This window comes from Ambystoma mexicanum, chromosome 11 (assembly GCF_040938575.1).
Source record: "Ambystoma mexicanum isolate Mex_15411 chromosome 11, UKY_AmexF1_1, whole genome shotgun sequence".
Lineage (NCBI taxonomy): Eukaryota > Metazoa > Chordata > Amphibia > Caudata > Ambystomatidae > Ambystoma > Ambystoma mexicanum.
In genome coordinates, this window is record NC_090934.1 from 212,748,246 (window position 1) to 212,772,678 (window position 24,433).

At 48.6% G+C, this 24,433-nt stretch overlaps 1 protein-coding gene across 2 annotated transcripts in view; it reads right to left on the reverse strand.

Moving 5' to 3' along the window:
• Positions 1–24,433, reverse strand: part of GPN2 (GPN-loop GTPase 2) — a 369,135-nt gene that overhangs the window by 150,591 nt on the left and 194,111 nt on the right. The window lies entirely within an intron of this gene.

The window sequence follows — 24,433 nt, forward strand, 5'->3', positions numbered from 1 at the left end:
CAATTGACATATATCATCTGCTTGCGGATCTCCCGAGAGGTTCCCCCATCTAGTAAAGCATTTAACAATTAAACTGCCTCCAGGTGCTGCATAGCTACATTTCGCAATAGCACTGCATCTGTAAGAGCATTAACTGCTGGGTCGTCAATAGGAACAGGGTAAGCATGCATGTATGTATTATTCCATGAAAGGGGGAATTTCCTCACACAATGAATAACTGCGCCACACATGTATTTTGGTGAACAGGTTTTAGATTTTAGTCATAATGCATACAAATTCTCAGAAGTCTTATAGCAACAAGGTGCCCATTTGGATAACACGTGTTTCAACACAGCAAGTGTCTTTATCAAATCAGGGCTAATTGTAACTGAAAAGTCCAAAAAGGAAGAACAAAAAGAGAAAGGGATTGCCAATTCCAATGCACATTCCATTAGTCATGGAGCAAATATAACAATTAGTAATGCCAAAAGAAAAAATAATGCAGTGTAACAATTGACAGAAAAAAGAGAGGGGGATCGGGTAGGAGTTTGCAGAAAAACAGAGAGACAAAATGTAAATAAGGTCAGTTTAGAAATATCTACAGTTGTTCTTCAATAGTAAATGTCCATGCAGCAACCAATGGAAAGTATCTACAGTACGTTTATATTTCACTATTCAATGATGCTGCATAGTTGTGCAAACATACAATAGCCAATAGAGTTTACAAACCTAATACATTGGTCGTTCAAATTCACTATTCCGTTATTGTTAAGTGGATCTGCAGCATCTGCGTCAACCGCGGCATCCGCACCATCCGTACCATGTGTGGCATTCACAACAAACGTCTGTACCAACCGTAGCATCCACCAGATCCGTGACATCCGCGCCATTTTCAGCATCCATAACATCTGTGACAAATGCGCTGTCTGTGTCATCCGCAGCATCCATGCCATCCAAGACATTCGCTTGGTCCGTTCAATTCACTCCATCCGTTCTGTCCAATCCATCCGATCCATGCACTCCATCCGATCCATCCACTCCATCCGTTCCATCATTTCATCCTTTCCATCCATTTGATCCGTTCCATCTACTCTATCTGTTCCATCCATTTAATCTGTTCCATCCATTTCATCTGTTCCATCCATTTCATCTGTTCCATCCATTTCATCTGTTCTATCTATTACATCCTTTCCATCCTTCTCGTCCGTTCCATCCTTCTCGTCCGTTCCATCCTTCTCGTCCGTTCCATCCTTCTCGTCCGTTCCATCCTTCTCGTCCGTTCCATCCTTCTCGTCCGTTCCATCCACAAGTCTGTTCCATCTGCTCCATGCGTTCCATCATTTCCATTCTCTCCATCCGTTCCATCCACCCCGTCAGTTCCATGTGTTCCATCCGTTCCATCCACTGCGTCCGTTCCATGTGTTCATCCGTTCCATCCACTCCATCCGTTCCATCCAATCGTCTGTTCCATCCCTTTCATCCGTTCTATCTATTACATCCGTTCCATCCCTTTCATCCATTCCATCTACTCTATCTGTTTCATCCACTCAGTTTGTTTAATCTGCTCCATGCGTTTCATCATATCCATCCCTCTCATCCGTCCATCCTTCCCGTCGGTTCCATCCCTCCCGTCGGTTCCATCCCTCCCGTCGGTTGCATCCCTCCCGTCGGTTCCATCCCTCCCGTCGGTTCCATCCCTCCCGTCGGTTGCATCCACTCCGTCCGTTCTATCTGCTCCATGCACTCCATTATTTCCATCCACTCCATCCATTTCATCGTTCCATGAGTTCCATCGTTCCATCCACTCCATCCGTTCCATCTACCTCATCCGTTCCATCTACCTCATCCGTTCCATCTACCTCATCCGTTCCATCTCCTCTATCCGTTCCATCTCCTCTATCCGTTCCATTCCATTCCATCCGTTCCATTCCATTCCATCCCATCCCATCCGGTTCACTCACTCTATCCGCTTCACTCACTATACGTTTTAATCATTCTATCCGTTCCATTGACTCCTTTTGCTCTTTTTTTTTTCTTTGTTCGAACAACCCTGGATTTCTGTTTATTGTGATTATTCATTCATTCCATTTGCTCTATGCGGCGATTGTTTATGGAAGAGCCATGTTTTCAGTAATTTGCGGAACGATAGGTAGTCTTCGGTGTGTCGAATGTCGAAGCGAGTTCTACAGAGTGGGAGCCAAGCCTGAGAACGAAGATCCTCCTAACCTGACTGAGTTGGTATTTGGCAACACTAAAAGAAGGGCGTAGCTTGATCTTATAGTGCGCGGTAGGTAGTAGGGTTTAAGCTTGTCCTGTAGGTATAAAGGGCCGGTTTTGTGCACTGCTCGGTGATGCATAGGGTTTTCAAGGTCGCCCCTCCTCCAAACGGGAGCCAGTGGAGAGTTCTGAGAGCTGGTCTCTTGGGCCAAGTGCTTGAAGCATTTTGGCTGCAGCATTTTGTGCTCTTTGTAATTTAAAGTGGTGGTATGCTTGGACCCCGAGGTAGAGGGAGTTGGCATAGTCCAGTCTCGACATTACAATAGATTGGATGGCGGCAAGTCTGTTGGGAAAGGAGAGGTACAGAAAAATGCATCCAAAAATTTTGAGGTGGTAGTGGCAGGACTTGGAGACGTTGATTTGGCGAGAGAGGGTTAGGTCCGAGTCGAGAGTGCATCCAAGGTTTTTTACTATGGTCGAGGTGGTGGATGGATTGCCCATGGATGTGGGCCAAGGTAAAGGGTGGGGGAGAAGCTTGGTGTTGCCGCACACCATAATTTCGGTTTTAGTGGGGTTTACGAGGAGGTGGTTTGTTGTCTTCCAACGATCAATGTCAAGGAGGCATGCTGCGAGGTCAGACTGACAGTCGGAGTTTGAGTTGAGAAGTTTTAGGATTATTTGGGTGTCATTGACGTAGTTATAGCACAGGATATTGTGCGGGCAGATTATTCCTAGGAGGGTGGACATATAGCGGTTGAACAGGAGGGCTAATAGGCATGCTCCTTGTGGAACTCCGGTATGGACTGGTCAGGCGGCAGAAGCAAAGGTGGAGAGGAGGGTAATTTGTTTCCTATTGTTGAGGAAGGATGCTATCCATTTGAGAGCGTTTCCACGGATTCCTAGGGTGTGGAAGTGGTCAAGGAGGATTGAGTGGTTGATTGTGTCAAAGGCGGTGGAGAGGTCTAGAAGGATTACTGCAGCGCATCCCGCAGAGTCCACAGTGATCTTAAGATCGTCCCAGATTGAGGTCAGAGTGGTTTCGGTTCCGTGGCCTGGACTGAAGCCGATTGTGCAGGGTCTAGGTTGTTGTTGGATTCGACAAAGGAATTTAGTTGGGAGTATGCCGTTTGATCAATGAGTTTAGCAAGGAACCTGGTAATTTTTGGGGTCAAAGGAAGTTTTTTTTAGAAGAGGCTTGACATGTGCAGTTTTGAAGGCATCGGGGAAGATTACCGAGGTGAGGGAGTCATTTAGGATGGTTCTTGCGTACTCTCCAGCACAGGTGGATGAGAATATTTCTTTGAGGCGGGGCAAGGACCAAGGGGGGGAGCCAGATGGTTTCCAAGCAGAGAGAAGGTTGAGAAATTCATCTCTCCATAGTGGTGTGAACGAGTCGAAGGTGGGTTGGGGTGTTGTTGTCGTGGCAGGCGGGGGGTGACTGGTAAGGAAGATGGATTACGTGGCGGAGGGTGACTGGTAGAGCAGATGGATTATGTGGTGGGGACAGGAGGGCCAGTTTGTTGTTAAGAGAAGTTGTTCTGTCGAAAGCAGTGGTGTAGAAGTGGAGAGAGAGCAAGTCGCAGAGTGACTGAGATGGGGTGGAGGTACAGGTTGGTTTTGTGAATTCAGAAATGATTTTGTGGAGTTCCTTGCTGGGGTTTTCACAGTTGAGAATTCGAGCATTGTAGTGGACATTTTTTGCTTTTCAGATTTTGGCTTTGTAGTGGTGATGGTGCCGTGCCAGGGTGGATCTACTCTGGTTGCTTTTGTCTTTCCGCCATTTGCGTTCGATGGATTTATACAGTTGTTTTGAAGTCTTCAGTTCTGGTGTAAACCATCTGGCATAAGGGCCACGGCGAGCGGAGGATTGGCAAGTGGGCGTTATAGTGCATCATACACCTTTGAAGACTCATGGTAATCGTGGGAAATCGAACAAGTTACTTCTTACCTGGTAACGTTCTTTCGATGGGATGTTCCTCCGACGTATTCCTTATCTTGACAGATCATCTCCAGCTTGCTGTCCTCAGAATTTTTTGTTTTCAGTAGAGGGCGCTGCGCGTCGACGTCCCTCGAGCCGATGTCCCTCGACAGCCTCCGTATCGGCGCCGACGTCATCATGCGTATAAATAGACTCGCGCAGCGTCTGTTGCTCAGTTCTGTTTTGACGTTTAACAGTAGCTTTATATGAATTGGTTATTGACCCGGAAGGAGCGTAAGCTGTAACCACAAGGGAAGTTTTACTGAGGGGATGGATGGGAGGGGCGATAAGGAATACGTCGGAGGAACATCCCATCGAAAGAACGTTACCAGGTAAGAAGTAACTTGTTCTTCGAAGGGATTGTGTCCTCCAACGTATTCCTTATCTTGATAGACTCCCATAGCAGTGGTGTGTAACTGGAGGTGGTAGTAAAATTGCCATGTTTCCCTTTAAGAATGAACAGAGTGTAACACAGCTTTGCCAAATCTAGTCTCTTGGCTAGAGGAGGAATCCAGGTTCTACAATGTTGTGAAGGTATGTGCAGATGACCATGTGGCAGCCGCACATATGTCTCGAATCGGTACCCCTCTTTGGAGGGCCGAAGAGGCTGCAATACCCCTGGTTGAATGAGCCCTAAGATTTTGAGGAGGCTCTTTCCCTGCCAGTTTGTAACATTCCAGAATGGCCAAAATAATCCATCTGGAAATGGTCTGTTTTGTTATTGGCAATCCCAATTTGTGCCCTGAGTAACCTACGAACAGTTGGTCTGCTTGCCTAATCCTAGCAAGTCTGCTGATGTAAAAGCTCAAAGCCCGCCTTGGGTCCAGCCTATGTAGCCTTTCTTCCTCTGTCCCAGGATGGGGAGGAGGATAGAATGAAGGTAAGGTAATCTTCTGAGTGATCTGGAATTCAGAAACCACCTTTGGGAGGAAATTAGGCTTCACGTGTAGGACAACTTTGTCTTTATGAAAAATTGTATGAGGGGGTTTACAAGATAGAGCTTGTAATTCGCTCACCCTCCTAGCAGATGTCAATGCCACTAATAAGACAGTTTTAAGGGTGAGAAATCTTAACGAACAAGAGTGAAGTGGTTCAAAATGAGTACCCATCAGGAAATGTAAGACTAAATTCAAGTCCCATAAGGGAACTTGGAATGGTCTTGGAGGATAGACATTGGTTAATCCCTTCAGAAATTGTATTACTAAGGGTAACTTGAAATACGATGGCTCCTCTGCAGTGCGCTTGAAGATCGATAGCGCTGCAAGATAGCCCTTGATAGTGCCAACCTGAAGGCCCGAATTTGCCAAATAGAGTAGAAAAGATAACACTGTTGGTGCACCACATGAAAAGGGATCGATATTCTTTTCTCTTCACCAGCTGCAAAATTTGTTCCAACGGCAGCGGTATAAAGTCTTTGTTGCTGGCCTTCTGGCCGAAAGCAACACCTCATGACGTCATCTGAGCGGTCCCAATCCTTGTATCTCAACCTTTCAGATACCAAGCGTGAAGATTGAGGGTTCTGATGTCTGGATGGAGAACCTGACCTCCCTTCTGTGAGAGAAGATTCTCCTTTAAGTGGAAGACGAATTGGAGGGCAGATGGACATGTCCAGAAGGTCCGGGTACCACGTTCTCCTGGCCCAGTCCGGGGCAATTAGGATCATGCTTTACGGAACCTTCTCAACCTCCTGATCATTTGAGGAATGACAGGGACTGGAGAAAACGCGTACAAAAGTGGAAACTCCCAGTCCACTACGAACTCGTCCCCTAGAGCTCCTCTCGGGGGAAATTCCCTTGAACAAAACTGAACGCACTTCTTGTTGATGCTGGTGGCGAACAGATCCACTTGAAGGGTTCCCCAAAGGGTGAAGATCTGTTGAAGGACTTCCTGAGCTAGTTCCCACTTGTGGGAGACTGTGCTCTGCCTGCTCAGAGCGTCCGCCGTCAAGTTCTTCTGTTACGCTCACCTGGCTCCCACAGAGGCGTCGATCGGAACTGGACAGCTGCGGTCTCAACCAATGTGACGCGTAGGGCTGAGATGACGGACTGGACTGGCCCACCTAGCTTCGTTTGCTTGGCCCGTAGGAATATTCTTCTGCAAATGGAGAAAGGGAATTAACCACCCGTGGAGTTGAGCGTGAATCCCACCACCCCCGCTGTTCTCCCAACAGATCACTTTTGATGTCCCTCTCTTATAGTCTCACCTGATGGTTTGAAAAGATGAGCTCTCCATCCTGCATTGAGCGCAGGGGCGCGTTGATAACCAGTTGCTTCACTGGCTCGAAGGAATTGGTGAGTTCCAGAACAATATTGACTCCGAGATTCCCGGCAAGACGCCGTAAGTATAAAGTTTGTAAGAGTTCAAATGCCTGACTTTCACTCTTGTCCGATTCCTTGCAGGTTGCAGCTTGACTCTAATGAAGAGTTCCTCGTGGCAACCGGTACTATTCTGGTAAGGATTTGTATTTTCCAACACAGTTCGATAAAATAATGTCAATATGTAACCTGTTGCTTTCTCCCTTATTCAGGCGCTGAGAGAAAGTATGCAGTCTCGGGGAATAATACCTCGGGCGGTAAAATCGGGTAAGTCTATTGTGGTGAGGAGGGTTCCCCTTGTTAGTCCCTTTGTTTCACCTTGCTGTCCTTTTGTTTCCCCTTAGGGGCCGGGGTTAGGCGAAGATGCAGGGAAGCTGTGCCACCCGTGAAGAGGAATAGTACCCCCGGTGGTAAAATCAGGTAAGACTATGGGGGGGTACTAATATTCCTCTGTGTATTCCCTTGGCTCACCTTGCTGTTCTTGTCTTCTCCTTAGGGGCCGGCGGGAACATGCAGGAGGATGCGGTGGAATGTGAAGATGCTGCGAAGACCGGTGAGTTCAGCGCGGCGCTGCAGCAGGCGAGGCGACACGCATAAAATCATAAAATAACTTCTTTCTTCCAGCTCGAAGGCGCGATGGATCGGGAATTCAGGTAAGGATCAAAGGTATTGCTCTTGTTCTAACCTTTTCTCCTTCTTTCTCTCTTTTTCTAGGAGCTCCAAACTCGAGGCGGGCGTGGCAGAAGGCTGGATGCAGACTTGCAGGCACGGTGAGTGTTACGCTGCTGGATGCAGAATAACGCGAAGCGTGTGCTGCTCTTCGGGCGTGGTTTAAATAGCCTCCAAAGTAGTCCCAGGTAAGCATTCCTCCCCAGCCCCATCTGAGTAAAAAAAATAGTCCCTAGGTAAAATAGTCCCATCCAAGCCTCTTTTGGCTTGGAGCTCTTGCAGCATGGTCTGCATCAGGTAAGTTTGCAGCATGGTCTGCATCAGGTAAGTTTTAATCTATGAGCCTGGCGCCTATGGCGCCAGGACTGACTCTTCATATGAGCCTGGCGCCATAGGCACCAGGACTGGACCCAAATAGCCCCTAGCAGGGGTTGTTGGGCTTGCTTGGGATGACTTGATGCCTGCTTCCGGGGTTGCTGGACTTGGTCTGGGTCCCCGGGGGTAGGCATCGTGACAGCACTGCCCCCGCAAGGCCCCTCCTAAAGTCATTCTTCCCTGAGGTTTTGGTTTGTCTGGGAAATTCCGGTGAAATTTTTTCACCAATCGGGGTGCATGAACATGGTCACTAGGTTCCCATGACCTTTCCTGTGGTCTTTAACCTTTCCAGTCGATTAAATAAAAAAAGTTTTTACTTTATCAGCTTGGAGTCCAGGATGTTCTTAACTTCAAATTCAGGTTCTCCGTCTACAAGGATGGGGTCTGGTGGCTTGGTTAGTCTTGTCCCTGGTTGCACTGGCTTCAAAAGTGACACATGAAAGACGGGGTGAGTCAAGGTCTGAGGTTCTAGGATGGTGCCCATATAGGATATAAAAGGGGCTTTGTTCAGTTCCAGAGTGTACTGAATTATTGTATGCATATTCGGCGATCCAAAGAATGTCTTTCCAATTACTCTCAGTCTGATGTAACATACAATGCAGGTATTGTTCGAGAGTGTGGTTGGTCCTCTCCGTTTGACCATCAGTCTGGGGGTGGTGACTGGTCGATAACCTCACATCGATTTGCGCCAATTGACAGCATTTTTTCCAAAAATGTGAAATGAATTGACTGCCCCGGTCAGAGACCAATACGGACGGAAATCCGTGTATGCGAACAATGTTTTCGAGGAACTCCTTGGCCAGGATTGAAGCTGAAGGTAATCCCTTTAAAGGAATAAAGTGGGCCATCTTGGAAAAAATATCCACAATAACTAGAATGGTGTTAAATCCATTGCATGGGGTAGATCAGTAATTAAGTCTAACGATAAGGTGTGCCATGGTGTAAACGGAATGTCTAAAGGTTGTAAGAGCTCAGCTGGTTTTTTCTTTTGACTTTTGTTTTGGGCGCAAATGCCACAAGACATCACAAATGATTTAATATCGTTTCACCAGGTGGGCCACCAGAATTGTCTTTTAATTTTAGCTTTGGTTTTTGCAGTACCTGGGTGCCCCTCCATTAGTGTATCATGATAACGGGAAATGACTAGCTCTTGTACTTACTTGTGTGGCAGAAATAGCCACCCTTGGTAATAAGGCAGATCATTGGTGACAGAGTAGTCCGGGCCTTTCTTTACCCAGTCCTGCAGGGCTGTAGGATCAAAGAGTTGCTGGATCTTTACCTGAATGTCCTCAAGTGTCTGTAGAGTAGTCATGCTAAGAATCCTTTGTTTGGAAATTATAGGTACTGGTTCTGGGTTCACTTCTGCCTCTCCCATCCCTATGCGGGACAAGGCGTCTGCCTTACCATTCTTAGAACCTGGTCGATAGGTTATCACGAAATCGAACTCGGCAAAGAACAATGCCCATCGGAGATGACGTGACGATTGGGCCTTGGCTGTCTTTAAATACTGTAAGTTCCGGTGATCGGTGATCACAGTAATGGTATGCCTGGCACCGAGAAGATAGTGCCGCCAAGCCTTGAAGGCGGATTTAATGGCTAATAACTCCTTGTCGGTAACTGCATAGTTTAACTCGGGTGCCGAGAACCTTCTGGACCAAAATGCTACTGGATGAAGCTGGCCAGTTTCAGGGTCCTTTTGAGACAGGACAGCTCTCATGGCTAGACTGGAAGCATCAGTTTCCACTATGTATGGAAGTTCAGGGCGCGGGTGCTTTAATACAGGTGCAGACGTGAATTTCGCTTTCAGCTCTTGGAAGGCATTTTCAGCTTCTTCAGTCCACATAAAGTGTTTATTTTTTCGCAAGAGTGCTGTGATGGGATGTACAACATGTGAAAAATCCGGGTTGAATCTGCGGTAGAAATTGGCCAAGCCGAGCATGCTTTGTACTCCTTTAACTGAACTTGGTGATGGCCACTGAAGGATTGCGTCCACCTTTCGTGAGTCCATTCGGACTCCCTTGGGGGTCATGATAAACCCAAGGAATTCAACTTCTGTGGCATGAAAAACGCATTTTTCCAGTTTTGCATATAGTTTGTGCTGGCGCAATTTCCCAAGGAATGCTCGGACGTGCTTCACATGGTCAGATTCTGAAGAGGAGTATACTAGAATATCATCGATATATACTACAACACAAACGTCAATGAGTTCATGAAGGACATCGTTCATGAAGTATTGGAAGGCTGCTGGTGCATTGCACAACCCGAAAGGCATCACCTGGTATTCGAATAACCCATACTTAGTGCGGAAAGCAGTCTTCCATTCGTCGCCTTCTTTTACACGTACCAGATGGTATGCCCCCCGGAGATCTAATTTAGTGTATATACAAGCGTCCTTCACTTGGTCTAGTAGTTCAGGGATCAGAGGCAATGGATATCGGCTCTTAACAGTTATCTGGTTCAATGCGCGGTAGTCTATGCACGTTCTGAGGTCACCTTCCTTTTTGGGCACGAAGAACAAAGCTGAAGATGCAGGGGACTTGGATGGGCGAATAAAGCAATTGGCAAGGTACTGGTCTAAGTATTGTTGTAGGTGAAGGTTCTCAGGTTCCGTAAGGGTATAGATCCTGCTACAAGGGGGTTGTGCACCGGGTATGAGATCGATTTGACAATCGTACGATCTGTGGGGAGGTAAGGTGTTTGCCTGTTCTTTTTGGAAGACATCCTGGAATTCTTGGTATTCTGGAGGTAGTTGCATGACTGCTGTGGTTACTGTGGCCAGGCCTGCGTTCTGACTTTTCTTTGGGTAACAGGTTTGTGCACAATCCAGGAAGGTTATTCTCTTCTCTCGCCAATCAATACAAGGATTATGTGTTTCCAACCAAGGGTATCCCCAGTATTATTTGGAACTGTGGGGCTTTGATTAGATCAAACACAATAGTCTCTCGATGCCCATCCTGACCCAATAGTGTCATCTCTGCGGTGGAATGAGTTACAGGCCCAGAGGCAATTTCAGCTCCATCGACTGTGGTGATGACATCTGAGGTGGTTTTTCGGCAGAGAGGTAGATTCATCCTGGAAGCCAATTCATAGTCCACATAGTTTCCTATGGCCCCGCTATCAATGTATGCCCTTACTGCGTGCATACGCGATGGCTGCCCTGGATCTACGAGGACAATTGGTATGATTAAATGCGAGGTCTGAGTATCCTTCTTCAAGCTCGGCAAGCGGACCTCTACACTTGTCGGGCGTGGTCGTTTCCCTGAGTCTGACTCCATAGGGCTTTTATCAGCAGCTCCTACCACCTTCTTGGGTGGTTTTACAGGGGAATCCCGTAGAAAATGCCCAGAAGTTCCACAATATAGACACAATTGCATTTGCTGTCTCCTTTCTCTTCCCTTCTGGGTTAAGGGTCCTTTAACCCCCTCCGATTTGCATGGGTTCCGAAGCATCTGCTCCTTTGGGGTTAGCGTGGGTTTTGACCAACACCCGATTCTCAAACTTGACTCGATCAGCCTTTCTGTTCTGAAGTCTGTGATCTAACTGGACCACTAAGTCTATATATTCGGCGCAGTCTTGAGGTGGGTTCACAACTTGAGCCAAGACATGCTTGAGTTCTCCTCGAAGCCCTCGATGAAATAACGTGATTCGTTTTACCTCAGGCCATCCAGTTTCCACTATCAACCTATTGAAGGTTGCGATGTAGGATAGAAGGTCCTGGTTACCCTGTCGTAGGGACAAAAGTTTGTTATCCAGGGCCTGTCCTTGGCAGTGCCGGGCAAATAGTCTTTCCATGCTCGTTTGAAAGGCCTGAAAATCCCGAAGAATTGGTTCATCCTGAGTGACTAGTGGAATTGACCAATCAGCTGCACTGCTGCTGAGATATGACAATACGAAGGCTACCTTGGCTTGATCGTTTGGGAAGGCTCCAGGTCTGCATAAAAAGTGCAAGCGGCATTGGTTCATAAACACGGCAAAACTTTTGGGATCTCCAGCAAAGCGTTCGGGTGGAGCTAATGGAATATTTCCTGGTAGGTTCATTTGCACATGGTTACTATATAACACAGGAGCTGGATTTCCCCCGGAACCAGGTAGGGGTGCTTGTCCAGCCTGGCTTTGCAATAGTTGCCTAGCAAGGTCATCAGTTCGCTCCTTTGACAAAATCAGTTCTCTCCTAAGAGCATTGGTTTCTTGACGGGCGGAATGAACTTCATCCCTCAGTTCCCCCTAGTAATTGGGCCAATTGGTCAGTCTCTGAGGTATCCATAACGCCCGGGTGGGAATTTGTGGGTAGGCTTCGCGTTCTATTACGCTAACCTGGCTCCCGCAGAGGCGTCTATCGGAACTGGACAGCTGCGGTCCCCACCAATGTGACGCGTAGGGCCGAGATGACGGACTGGACTGGCCCACCTAGCTTCGTTTGCTTGGCCCGTAGGAATATTTTTCTGCAAATGGAGAAAGGGAATTAACCACCCGTGGAGTTGAGCGTAAATCCCCCCACCCCCGCTGTTCTCCCCACAGATCACCTTTGATGTCCCCTCTTATAGTCTCACCTGATGGTTTGAAAAGATGAGCTCTCCATCCTGCATTGAGCGCAGGGGCGCGTTGATAACCAGTTGCTTCACTGGCTCGAAGGAATTGGTGAGTTCCAGAACAATATTGACTCTGAGATTCCCGGCAAGACGCCGTAAGTATAAAGTTTGTAAGAGTTCAAATGCCTGACTTTCACTCTTGTCCGATTCCTTGCAGGTTGCAGCTTGACTCTAATGAAGAGTTCCTCATGGCAACCGGTACTATTCTGGTAAGGATTTGTATTTTCCAACACAGTTCGATAAAATAATGTCAATATGTAACCTGTTGCTTTCTCCCTTATTCAGGCGCTGAGAGAAAGTATGAAGTCTCGGGGAATAATACCTCAGGCGGTAAAATCGGGTAAGTCTATTGTGGTGAGGAGGGTTCCCCTTGTTAGTCCCTTTGTTTCACCTTGCTGTCCTTTTGTTTCCCCTTAGGGGCCGGGGTTCGGCAAAGATGCAGGGAAGCTGCGCCACCCGTGAAGAGGAATAGTACCCCCGGTGGTAAAATCAGGTAAGTCTATGGGGGGGTACTAATATTCCTCTGTGTATTCCCTTGGCTCACCTTGCTGTTCTTGTCTTCTCCTTAGGGGCCGGAGTGCGGCGGGAACATGCAGGAGGATGCGGTGGAATGTGAAGATGCTGCGAAGGCCGGTGAGTTCAGCGCGGCGCTGCAGCAGGCAAGGCGACACGTATAAAATAACTTCTTTCTTCCAGCTCGAAGGCGCGATGGATCGGGAATTCAGGTAAGGATCAAAGGTATTGCTCTTGTTCTAACCTTTTCTCCTTCTTTCTCCCTTTTTCTAGGAGCTCCAAACTCGAGGCGGGCGTGGCAGAAGGCTGGATGCAGACTTGCAGGCACGGTGAGCGTTACGCTGCTGGATGCAGAATAACGCGAAGCGTGTGCTGCTCTTCGGGTGTGGTTTAAATAGCCCCCAAAGTAGTCCCAGGTAAGTATTCCTCCCCAGCCCCGCCCGAGTAAAAAAAAGAGTCCCTAGGTAAAATAGTCCCTTCCAAGCCTCTTTTGGCTTGGAGCTCTTGCAGCATGGTCTGCATCAGGTATGTTTGCAGCATGGTCTGCATCAGGTAAGTTTTAATCTATGAGCCTGGTGCCTATGGCGCCAGGACTGACTCTCTATATGAGCCTGGCGCCATAGGCACCAGGACTGGACCCAAATAGCCCCTAGCAGGGGTTGTTGGGCTTGCTTGGGATGACTTGATGCCTGCTTCCGGGGTTGCTGGACTTGGTCTGGGTCCCCGGGGGTAGGCATTGTGACATCTTCTCTCCGGCTAAGTGAACTGCCGATAGAGAGATTCCTTCTTGGATTGGCCAAAACCAGAGCTGCATCGCCTCTCTGCACAGAGGCAGTGATCCTACGCCGCCTCTTTTGTTGAGGTAGTGCATGGCCGCTGTGTTGTCCGTCATTATCAGGACATTTTTCCCCTGTACAGATGGCAGAAAAGCCTTCAGCGCTAGTCTGATTGCTCTCAGCTCTAACAGGTTGATATGTAGTCTGGACTCCGATAGAGACCAACGACCGCTGATGGTCAAGTCGTTGGCATGGGCTCCCCACCCCGTGAGGCATCCGTGACTACTGTTATCTCCGGTCATGGTTGCCAAAACAGTTCTCCTTTCAAAATGTTCTCCTGACAGGCCCACCACTGAAGGTCTCGAGCCACCTTGACCGACTGGAGTCTCTGTAATGGTATCATCTGGGGCTTCTTTAAATTGAGGGAGAAGCCCAGTTTGTGAAGGAAGTGGCAGACATAATCTAGCTGGATCTGAGCTTGTCCCGGAGATACAGCTCTGATCAGCCAATCGTCCAGGTAGGGGTAGACGTGAATCCCTTCCCTCTTTAGACTTGCAGCCACTACCGACATTAGCTTGGTGACGACCCTCGGGGCGGAGGTCAGCCCAAATGGCAGAACTCGAAATTGAGAATGAGAGCCGCCAATTGCGAACCTCAGGTGTTTCCTGTGTTTGAGATGGATTGGCACATGGAAATAAGCATCCTGAAGGTCCAGAGATACCAGCCAGTCCTGGAGCTGGAGGGCCTGAAGGATCTGAGAGAGAGTTACCATCTTGAGCTTGTCCTTCCTGAGGAACTTGTTCAATTCTCATAAATCCAAGATAGGTTTCAGTCCTCCGTCCTTCTTCAGTATTAAGAAGTAGGGGGAGTACCAGCCCTTGTTCCTCTCTGCTACAGGTACCGGTTCTATGGCACCTTTCTCCAGCAGGTCTACAATTTCCTGCAAGAGGAGCAGATCTGGAGCTTTCAGAGAGCTGTTCCCCGGTGGATGATTCTGAGGAATGCGTAGAAAAGGCAGGCAGTAACCTTGGGCAACTGTCTCCAATGCCCAAGCATCTGACGTAATAGCCTGCCATTCCGTCAGATGTTGAATTAGCCTGCCCCCTACTGGTGTCTTGTGAGGAGAGTCCTCAGAGTGATTTAGAGGCGGCTGATGCAGATGCCGAGGGTAAAGAGGCACCTGCTGCTGCGGCTTTTGTATTTTCAACCCGTCCACCTCGGGTGAATCTTTTTTTACCTCTTTGAACTGACTGTCCTCTTCCTTTTCCGAATGCGGAATAAAAGCGAAAGGACTTACCTCTCCAAGAGGTTCCTGAGGGGCGATATGGCGTTTGAGGGATTGCAGCTCCCAGGGATTTTGCTGCTGCTTTGGATGTCTGTAACTTTTCTAGGCTGTCATCCGCCTTCTTACCAAACAAAGAAGAGCCGTCAAAGGGCATATTTAAAAGTCTGGCTTGTACATCTGAAGCAAACCCAGTCTCGCAAACATGCAAATCTGCGGGTTGTAGTACTTGCCGCCATGGCCCTACTGATACTGTCAGCAGAATCAATGCCAGTTTGAAGGGATTCGCACATTGCGTCTTTACCATCCTTAATGATGTTTAGAAACGCTTCCCTTTCTTCTCCTTCTGGGAGGCAGTCAGCCGCTGATGAAGCACACTCTCAAAGTGCATGGCTGAACCTTGCGAGCGTACAAGTAGCGTTAATGTATTTCTACGCCATGCTACATGCAGAAAAGACTTTCTTAGCCATAGAGTCGTATCTTTTGTCATCCCTGTCCTGTGGAACAGTAGGATATGCCGATCTACTGCCTGATGCAGTTGCTGCTTGAACAACCAGACTCTCTGGAGTTGGATGTTTAGACAAAAATTCAGGGTCAGTAGCAGATACCCGATAATTTCTTGTTAACTGCCGGGATAACCTCAGTAGTTTCCCAGTTAGCCAATATTTTTCTTTGTAATGCAGCGTGAAATGGAACCACAGGATCCTCCTGTGGGCCTTTAGCTAAAATGTCTGTAAGGTCATCCTGTTGAAATGCAGGTGAAGGTGTAGACCAACCCATGAATTCTATAATCCTTGCAATTAAAATTCTGTAAGGGGTCTCGGCATGTTCCCCTGGTTCTGGATTGGCAAATTCTAATTCTGGGGAAGTATCTAACCCACTTGCCTCATGTAAGGATTCTCGAAGGTCCTTCAACCTATTTTCCTCAGAGGTAAATTCCTCTGGTTCAGGTGTTGTGGTTCTCTGCAACCCAAAGGGTCTTTCTTGATCCGAATCCTCCCCTTCTTCATAAATTGAAGACAAGGGTCTGAAATAATCAGATCTTGGAAATGGCTTGAATCCCATTTCCAGAGCAGAAGGGGCCAAATTTGTTGTAATTGGTTGAGAAAACGTCGACGTCGTCGACGTGGACGTTAAAGGCTTCGAAGACACCGAAAAAGGCGTTGAGAAGATCGGAAGAGGCCTCGAAGAGCTCGAGAGGATAGGAATCCTACTCGAGGTTGTCGATGACATTCTCGAGGTCGTGTTAGAGGCCCTGGGTATGACCACTGGCTGTGAGGTAGTGACGGCCGTGGGTTTGTTCTTTATCAGCGTCGAAGACGGCGTCGATTCGATCGACCTATGCGTCGATGAGCCCTTCGATAATGGTGTAGATGACGCAGATTTATGCGTCAAAGGGACTTTCGATGATGGCGTCGATGGCACAGTGGCTTTGCTCGAGGGTGCGTGATGCTCTCGAGTAGTTTCTTTCGCCGGGTGCAACGACTCGCAGCGTTTCAATTTTTCCGGTCTTTCACCCAGGGTATCACCCTCAGCTGTCTTCGAGGGGGTCGAGGCCGCTTTCTCAAAGACGTTAAGCATCCTTTTACGGAATTCCTCCCACTCAGCCTGAGAGCTATGTTTTGTGGGGCAGGTGACTCTTTCCAGGGAAACAGAAGAAGACGAGGAAGGGGATCTTCGACGTCTCTTACTCGAATGCTTGGATCTCGAAGAGTGGTGGGAACTGCTTCGAGATCTAGAATGAGAATGTTTCCTGTGTCGGCGAGGAGACGAATGTCTCGACTCTGCCGAGGAAACTTTCGAAGGAGTTTTAACTGTCTTACCTCTCTCAAGCTTTCCCTTACGCTCCTTCAAGGCTTTCGCCGTCATGGACATGCAGTCCTCGCACTCCGAACATTGGTGCTCCGATCCCAGGCACCACAAACAGATCCTGTGAGGATCTGTCAACGACATTTTCTTTCCACAGTCTGGACATTTTTTAAAGCCGGACCGTGGAGTCGTCGGTTCGGATGAGGAAGCCATCGAGTAAGTGTTGGTATTCTCGAGGAATAATGAAGAATATATCTGACTAACGAACTGAGCAACGCGATTCCGAGGCCCACGAAGCGAGGAAAAACGGAACTGAGCAACGGACGCTGCGCAAGCCTATTTATACGCATGATGACGTTGGCGCCGATAGAGGCTGGCAAGGGACATCGGCTCGAGGGACGTCGACGCGCAGCGCCCTCTACTGAAAAATAAAATCTGAGGCCAGCAAGCTGGAGATGATCTATCAAGATAAGGAATAGGTCGGAGGACACAATCCCTTCGAATTTCAGTTACTTAGGAACATTTTGCCTACTCAGTGTTTGTGTGTAGCACTGAAACAAAAGGAAAGAGCTTTGCTTCTATAAAAGATCATGGATTTCAGTCCTCGTTCTAGTACTTCCTTACATATGAAGCCCCACCTCCCCTACAGGAACTAATTCTTTTTTAAGAGGTATATATGTCCCCCTTACACACAATACATCAGTTTTTTTCCGTTTTTTCTCTCCTGTCTCCGTCAAAGACTGGTTGCCGGGCTCCGGTGGACGACGTTGCAGTGCCCTCCGTGCTGCGGTCTTCTGCGGGGCAATGGCGATTTGCACAGTGGAAGGTAAGGATCCCGGGCCTCCTGCGGGCTGGGGGCTCGGTTGAGCAGGCTGTGAACAGGATCCCCCCCTGGCCTTGGGGTCCTGGGGTGGACTTTAATTTCCTGCGCCCGGCGGCTTCAGACGTCCATGTAGGCTGAACAGTGCAGATTCCTAGGTTTCTGGTACTCTCTGGGTTCCCGTTTCCATCTCTCGGCCACTCCCCTCTTCCAGCATCTGCCCGTTTGGGGGCAGGGTTTGTCGCTCGTTGCCTGGCTGGGGCTGCTCTCCTTTTGAGTCCCGGGGATCGGCTTCCTGCCACGCTCTCTTGCCAGGTTGCGGTTTCTGTGGCCTTCGGCTGTTTTCTGCTCTGGGTGTGTGGTTTCTGTGCTGGAATGGACAAGCATTCTGGGAAGAGGAGGCATGTGGACTCTCCTGGGTATGTGAGTCCTGCACATTATCATTCCAGAAAAAAAGCAAAGGAAGCAAAAGTCCTTGGCTTTGAAGTTTTCCTTGACCATCAAAGGCCTTATGAAGCAGGCCATTGAGGAGCATGATGGCTATCGGGTCAGGCATGGGCATAGGGCCAGCCCCTCCTTGTCCTCTTTGTCGTCCTCTTCTTCCGCTGCCTCAGACAAGTCTTCGTTAGTTTCTGAGTCTGATGAGGCAGAATAGAAATGTCTCTCCAGACACGAGGTTGAGACCGATTTCCCAGGTATGGGATTCCATGGGTTTTTTGGTCCCAGTGGAGGGCGAGTGCTGTTCTGACCCCAAGATCCGGCATTAAAAGCCCACTCCTAAACTGGGGTTTCCCCTTACCTTGGATATCAAGTCAAAGGTTCTCTGGGAGTGCAAGGACGCAGGTGAAGCCGTCTCCATGCCACGCTTTATGGCTCATCTGTATCCTCTGAAGGGTGCTGAGGATGTTCTGCCGGACTCTGTTGCTGTGGTTAATATCCTGTCCAGCTTGGCAATCCTCAATGGCAGCTGAGGACGCTGCTCTTCAGGATCCTGTGGACCGTAAATCAAATGCTGCTCTGAAGAAGGCTCATGTGGGTTCTCATCTTGCCCTGCATGCCAACATATATGGTTCTTATATGGCTGAAACAGTTCTAAGGTGTTTCTGGCTTCTCTTTAAGGCCATGGAAGATGGTTCAGACTGCGCTCCTGTACTTGATATGCAGTGCCAGGTTCAGCTCCTTTCTGATCTATTTTATGATGGTGTCAGGGGAACCGCCATGGCCATGGGCGCCTACATTTCTGCTCGTCGTCAACTTCATCTACGGGACTGGAAATCTGACAACTCCCACAAGGCTGACGCTCTTATGCATTCGTTTATGGCTAGTAAGCTTTTCGGGGACTCCCTGAAGGACAAGGTTCATCAGGTGTCCCGGGCTGATAAACACACTGGCAGGTTGTGGCGTAAACCAGGTCCTATGGTCCGGAGATCTTCGGGTGCTGCTCCTCGGAATCGTGGGTCTGCGGGCAGCCATTGCCTGTTTCATCGCTACAGGGGATTCTGCCCCAGGCCGGGGGTTGGGGCGTAAGCCAGCGGACGACGATCAGAAGTCCAGACAACCAATTTGGGCTTGTGGGAGGCTGCCTCCAGCGTTATTTTCCTGAGTGGGAGCAGTGGTCCTCAGACACCTGGGTCCTTCAGGTTGTCCGGGAAGGTTACCGATTGGATTTTCTTTCTCCTCCTCCTCAGCAGGCCTGGATCACGACTATGCTTCCCCAGTATCCCGTCAAGAGGGTGGCCATGTCTTCAGCGGTGGACGAACCTCTGGCCAAGGGGGCCATTGTGACGGTGCCCCAGCCCCAGTGCGGTCTGGGTTTCTGCTCTCTGGTGTTCTTAGTTCCAAAGACCCGGGAGAAAGTTTTGTCTGATCCTGGACTTGAAACATCTGAATGCTTTTGTCAGGACTGTTCATTTTTGGATGGTGTCTTTGCAGAAGATGATTACTCTGGTCCGGCATGGGGACTGGATGGTCTCCTTAGATCTGCAAGATGCATGTCATGTGCCCATACACCCATCTTGCATGCAGTTGATCAGGGTCTCTGTGGGGGGGCGGAGGGGATGGTCATTACCCGCTCCGGGTCCTTCCCTGTATGTTGAAATCGGCTCCTCGTGTGTTTACGAAGGTGGTGGCTCCTTTGGTGGCTCACTTACATCTGGCAGGGGTTCAGCTATTCTCTTACCTGGATGACTGGACTGGTTGGTCAAGGCGGATCTCTGCTACACTGTTCTATCCCACCCTCTGCTTGTCTGTCAGTCGCTCCAGGAGTAGAGGTTCCTCATCAATTGGGGGAAATCTCAGTGGGCCCCATCCCAGGACCTGGTATTAATAGGGGCCCCGTTCTGCACCCGCAGTGGGAAGGTTCTTTAGCCCAGGCCCAGGGCTCTCCGGCTCCAATCACTTCTTTCCGGGGTCCATTCCAGGAGCACATGGCTTCTTGTGTCTTTCTGGTCCCCTGGGCCCGTGTCCATCTTCGTCCACTGGTGGTCCATCTTCTGCTTCACTGGTCCCCCCTCGTCGCCTTCTCTGGAGATGAGGGTTCCGATTTCGGACAGCCTGTGTGTTTCTGTGAGTTGGTGGTTGAGGCATTCCTCCCTGTTGAGAGGGCTGGGGTTGGATCGTCTCCCTCGTGTGGTTCTAACCAATGATGCCAGCGACTTGTGTGTGGATGGCTTCCCTGGGTCTCTCTCTGATCAGGGGCTCTGGGTCGGGGAGGGTCTATTTCGCTCCTCGAATTGTAGGGAATTGGTGGCTATTCATTGGGCTCTCCTGTGGTTTGCTCCCTTGTTGCTGGGCCGGGTTGTGTTGGGTCGGACTGACAATTCCTCTGCCATGGCATATGCCAACAATCAGGGGGTTTGGGGACCGGGGCCCTGAATTCTCTGGCGAGTTGCATCAGGATTTGGGCAGAGCAGCATTTGCTTTCGCTGGAGGCGATACACATTCAGAGACTGGGGAATGTGGTGGTGGATTGTCTCAGTCAGGTGTTCCCGGTCATTCCGGAGTTGGTGTTGTCCAGCCAGGTGTCTACGGGGATTTGTCGCTGGTTCAGGACTCCAGTGTTGGATCAGTTTGCTTCCCCCTCCTCGGCCAAGGTTCCCAGGTTCTGCTCCCAGTTCCCGTCGGTGGGAGCTTGGGTGGTGGACACCCTAAATGTCGAGTGGCCTTGGGGTCTCCTATCTGCTTTTCCTCCTTTTGGCCATCATCTCCCGGGTGGTGCAGAAAGTCTGCCAGAGTTCTTCTCTGGTGTTCTTGGTGGTTCCCGTTTGGCCTTGAATGGGGTGGTTCCCATTGCTCATGGATCTCCGGTTGCGGGAGGTCTGGAGGATTCCCAGCTGGCCGGGCTAGTGATATTGATAGTTTATTTGTATAGCGCCTATACACAATGCGTTTCAATAGGTTGCCTCTGAGCCACTGGTCTGCTTGGTTCCTGAGAGGAAAAGGTTATTGACTTTGGGTTTCTCGGCTTCGGTGGGGGAAACCATTCTTTATTCCAGGATGCCTAGTACTTTGAAAGCCTATCATCAGGCATTGGGCCCATTTTCTTGGCTGGTGTGGTAGGGCAGGTGTTTCCCCCCTGTGGTTGGTGTTCCAGGGGTGTTACAGTTTTTGCAGGATGGCTTCGATAAAGGTTTGGCGCTAGCCACTTTGCATGCTCAATGGGCTGCTTTGAAGGCCCCGTTAGGTTACGGTGTGCGCCTCTGCTGGATATGGGTCTGGTGTGCCGGTTCCTTAAGAAGCTGTCTTCTTCTAGGCCTCCTTTGTGTTCGGGTTCCCCTACTTGGGAACTGCCCCTGGTTTTGCGTTTCCTTCAGTCTTCTCCCTTTGAACCCATTGGCCTGGTGGATATTAAACTCCTTACTCTTAAGACGGCTTTTCTGGCGGCCATCACCCCTGCTTGGCGGCTTGGGGAGATTGGGGCTCTTCTTTGCCGTCCTCCTTTTCTGCGGGTGTTTGGCTTGTTGAGATGTGATACCTGGTTCTTGCTTAAGGTTGCCTTGAAGTTTCATCTGGCTCAAGAGGTGGTGCTCCCTGGCCTTTTTTCCAGATCCTGTGTCTCCTGAGGAGTTTTTTTGGCATTCCCCTCAATGTTCGTCGTACTGTCCTGAAGTACCTGGCAAGGATGGAATCGGTTCGACGTCCTGACAGTCTTCTGGTGACATTTGGCACGGCAGGGGCTGGGAGGAAAGCTTTGTTTATTTCCATTAGTCGGTGGATCAAGTCAGTGATTTCTATGACCTATTTGGCTTCTGGTCTTTTTATCCCCTTTGGTGTGGAGGGTCGTTCTACCAGGGGTATAGCTACTTCCTGGGCAGATGCTCAATGGGTTCCTTGGCATGAGATTTGCAGAGCCGCTATCTGGGCACATTACAGGCTTAATGTGGGTGATTGTAGGGATGGTACCTTTGGGGCGGGGTGCTGTCTGTGGCCCAGCTGTAGTGTTCGCTTGTTCAATTGCTCATTAAACTTAGTGTTTTTGCATTGTCTGCTGGTTTCCTTTAGGTTCCTGCTTATCTTCTGACCCTTCCACTGGTTTTGGCTTGGGTATACCTCATAGGTAAGTACTGGGTCGAGGAAGAGGGACGTATAAGTAATGCTCAGATTAATTACCAGTACTCTTTATTACTCCTAGTCCTACTCTTCCCCATCACAGTACTGCCGTGCACCGCCCCCTCCCGTGGTGTGGAAGTGTCTGGTGTATTTGCAGGCTTGCTATGTACTGATGTATTGTGAGTAAGTGAGAAGTATATATCTCTAAAAAAAAAAAAATTCCTGTAGTGGAGGTGGGGCCTCATAGGTAAGTACTGTGGCGAGGAAGAGTAGGACTAGGAGAGTTATGAAGATTACTGTTAAGTAATCGGATCACCGACATGGCAGTTGTGCCTCAATCCGTTTTCAGGTACCTGATGAACGCTTAAAATAACCTATGTCAGAAAAGCGAATAGTTTCAGCATTTTGCGCAATAAGGTTAAAAAAAAGTATTCCTTGTTGCTATTGTCCTTTGATCATTCTAAGTACATAACAAGAGCACAACATCAACAAAGACTTTGCCCCACAACGGAGGTCGAACTGACAATAAAACCTCAAACACTTTGTTGGGAAACATCACACAACAATGTTTCATTTCAGCTTGCTTCTGGAAGTGGAAGGCAGCAGCTCTAAAAGACATGTCCCCACAGAGACAATGCACAAATACCTATTCCATGCCAGGACGAATCTGCGGACTAAGCAGTAACTTGTTATTCATAGGACGTCTATGTAAGTGTCTGGCATAGAGTTCCCAAACAGGTTCCAAATATTGCTTAATCCATCATTTGTAATGGTTAGAAATTGTGAAAATATGATTTCTGATATTGTCTCGACCAATGCCCTTGCATCCCTCATCAGTTTGAGACATGAAGCCCTGTGCGTCTGGGATAGTCAGCTCTTATGCTTCCAAGATGTAACTTTGGTAGATCTATTTTGTCTTTGCATGTTTTAACATTTCACCCATTGCATTGCAACAGGCTAGTGTGCAATTGCTTTTCAGTAGGATAGTGTGCCGAAACACTTTTTTTCTCCAGGTGTGCTCTTTGATTTTCTCTACAATGCACTGGTGTGACCATTTGAACTAACATATTAATGACTAATAGAACAATATTTTGGCATCTAATAGTTAAGGTGGAGGCCTGGCAAAACTGTCAAACTGCACATGAAGCAGTAGACCTCAGACCTTGGCAGTCACTTTTTACTGACAGATTTGCCCCTGCGGCGGTTAAGAAGATCATTTATGGGTCTTGGGTGCTTTGGCATTTTACTTCTCACAAGCCCATAGACGGTGTGTGCTTTATAGAAACAAACTTTTTCACAATAGAAGAAAAAAAAATCATACATGATTCACATGTTGTACATATAGTCCGACATCTAGTGGAAATCGCGGAGTATTGCATCTTTCTTTCGAAGATCGAAAGGGACGTTGACATGGGGGTGACTGTAACACTATCCCTAACGTGACGTGCAGTGTACCCAAAATCTCTCACGTGTCAACGTCCCAAGGGTGTTTTTTTCTGCCGTGAGGGAGCCTTATAGAGTGAGTGAGCGAGTAGAGAAGAGAGAAGGTGTAAGAAGCCTATGTTTCTTCTACTCCATGAGGGGAGGAAGGGTGGGTGCATGTGAATCTAAGCAGATACAATCATCAGAAATGCTAATACGCTGAGTAATTCATGTCTTCTGATGCTTGTGAATCTGCTTAGAATCACATGCTGTGCATAGACAGGCGAGCAATACCCAGAGATGAGGGTGGGATGTGTGAAGGACCAGTAGCAAAGAGATGGCTTAGCACCGCTTGTCCCACATGAGAATCAGACCTAGAGAGTGTATCCAGGCAGTTATGTTGTGTAAAGGTGTGTACAGAACTCCAGGTTGCTGCTTTGCAAACGGAATCTAGAGGAACATTTGCAATGAATGTTATTGTAGCCCCTGTGCCCCGAGAAGAGTGTGCTCAAGGCGTGAAGGGTAGATCTCTCTCTTGGCAAGAGTGTAACAGTGTGATGCAGTTTACGATCCACTTAGAAATAGCTGATTTGGAGACAGGGCCCCGTTTTCTACCAGCTGCCACTGAGACGTAAAAACTAGTAGATAACTGCTCTCCTTACATCCAGTGTGTGGAGGCTTCTTCCTGCGACGTTAGTGGGGTTCTGGGTTCAATGGACTGCTTTACATGGAACTTTGAGATAAATTTGGGCGCAAAACAAGGGTGTGTGCGCAAAAACCACCTTGTCTTTGTGAATTGTGATGAATGGGTCCTGAAATGAAAGGGCCTGCAGTTCACTAACTCTCCTTATACAGGTCATAGCCACTAGAAAGGCAGTCTTGGAGGTGAGTGCTTTAAGGCTAGCCTTGTGCATGGGTTCAAAGGAAGGTCCCATTAGACTGTTAAGAACAACATTCAGGTCCCACTGAGAGCTGGGTTGGAAATAGGAGGATGAAGACTTTTTACCCCTTCCATAAAGGCTTTAATTACAGGAATTTATCACCATGAAACCTTGCTCTGGGATGTGGTGTATGCCGAAAGCACGGCTAAGTGGACTGAAAATCACTCCTGAATCTAACAGGTGGGTTAGGTAAAGGACGA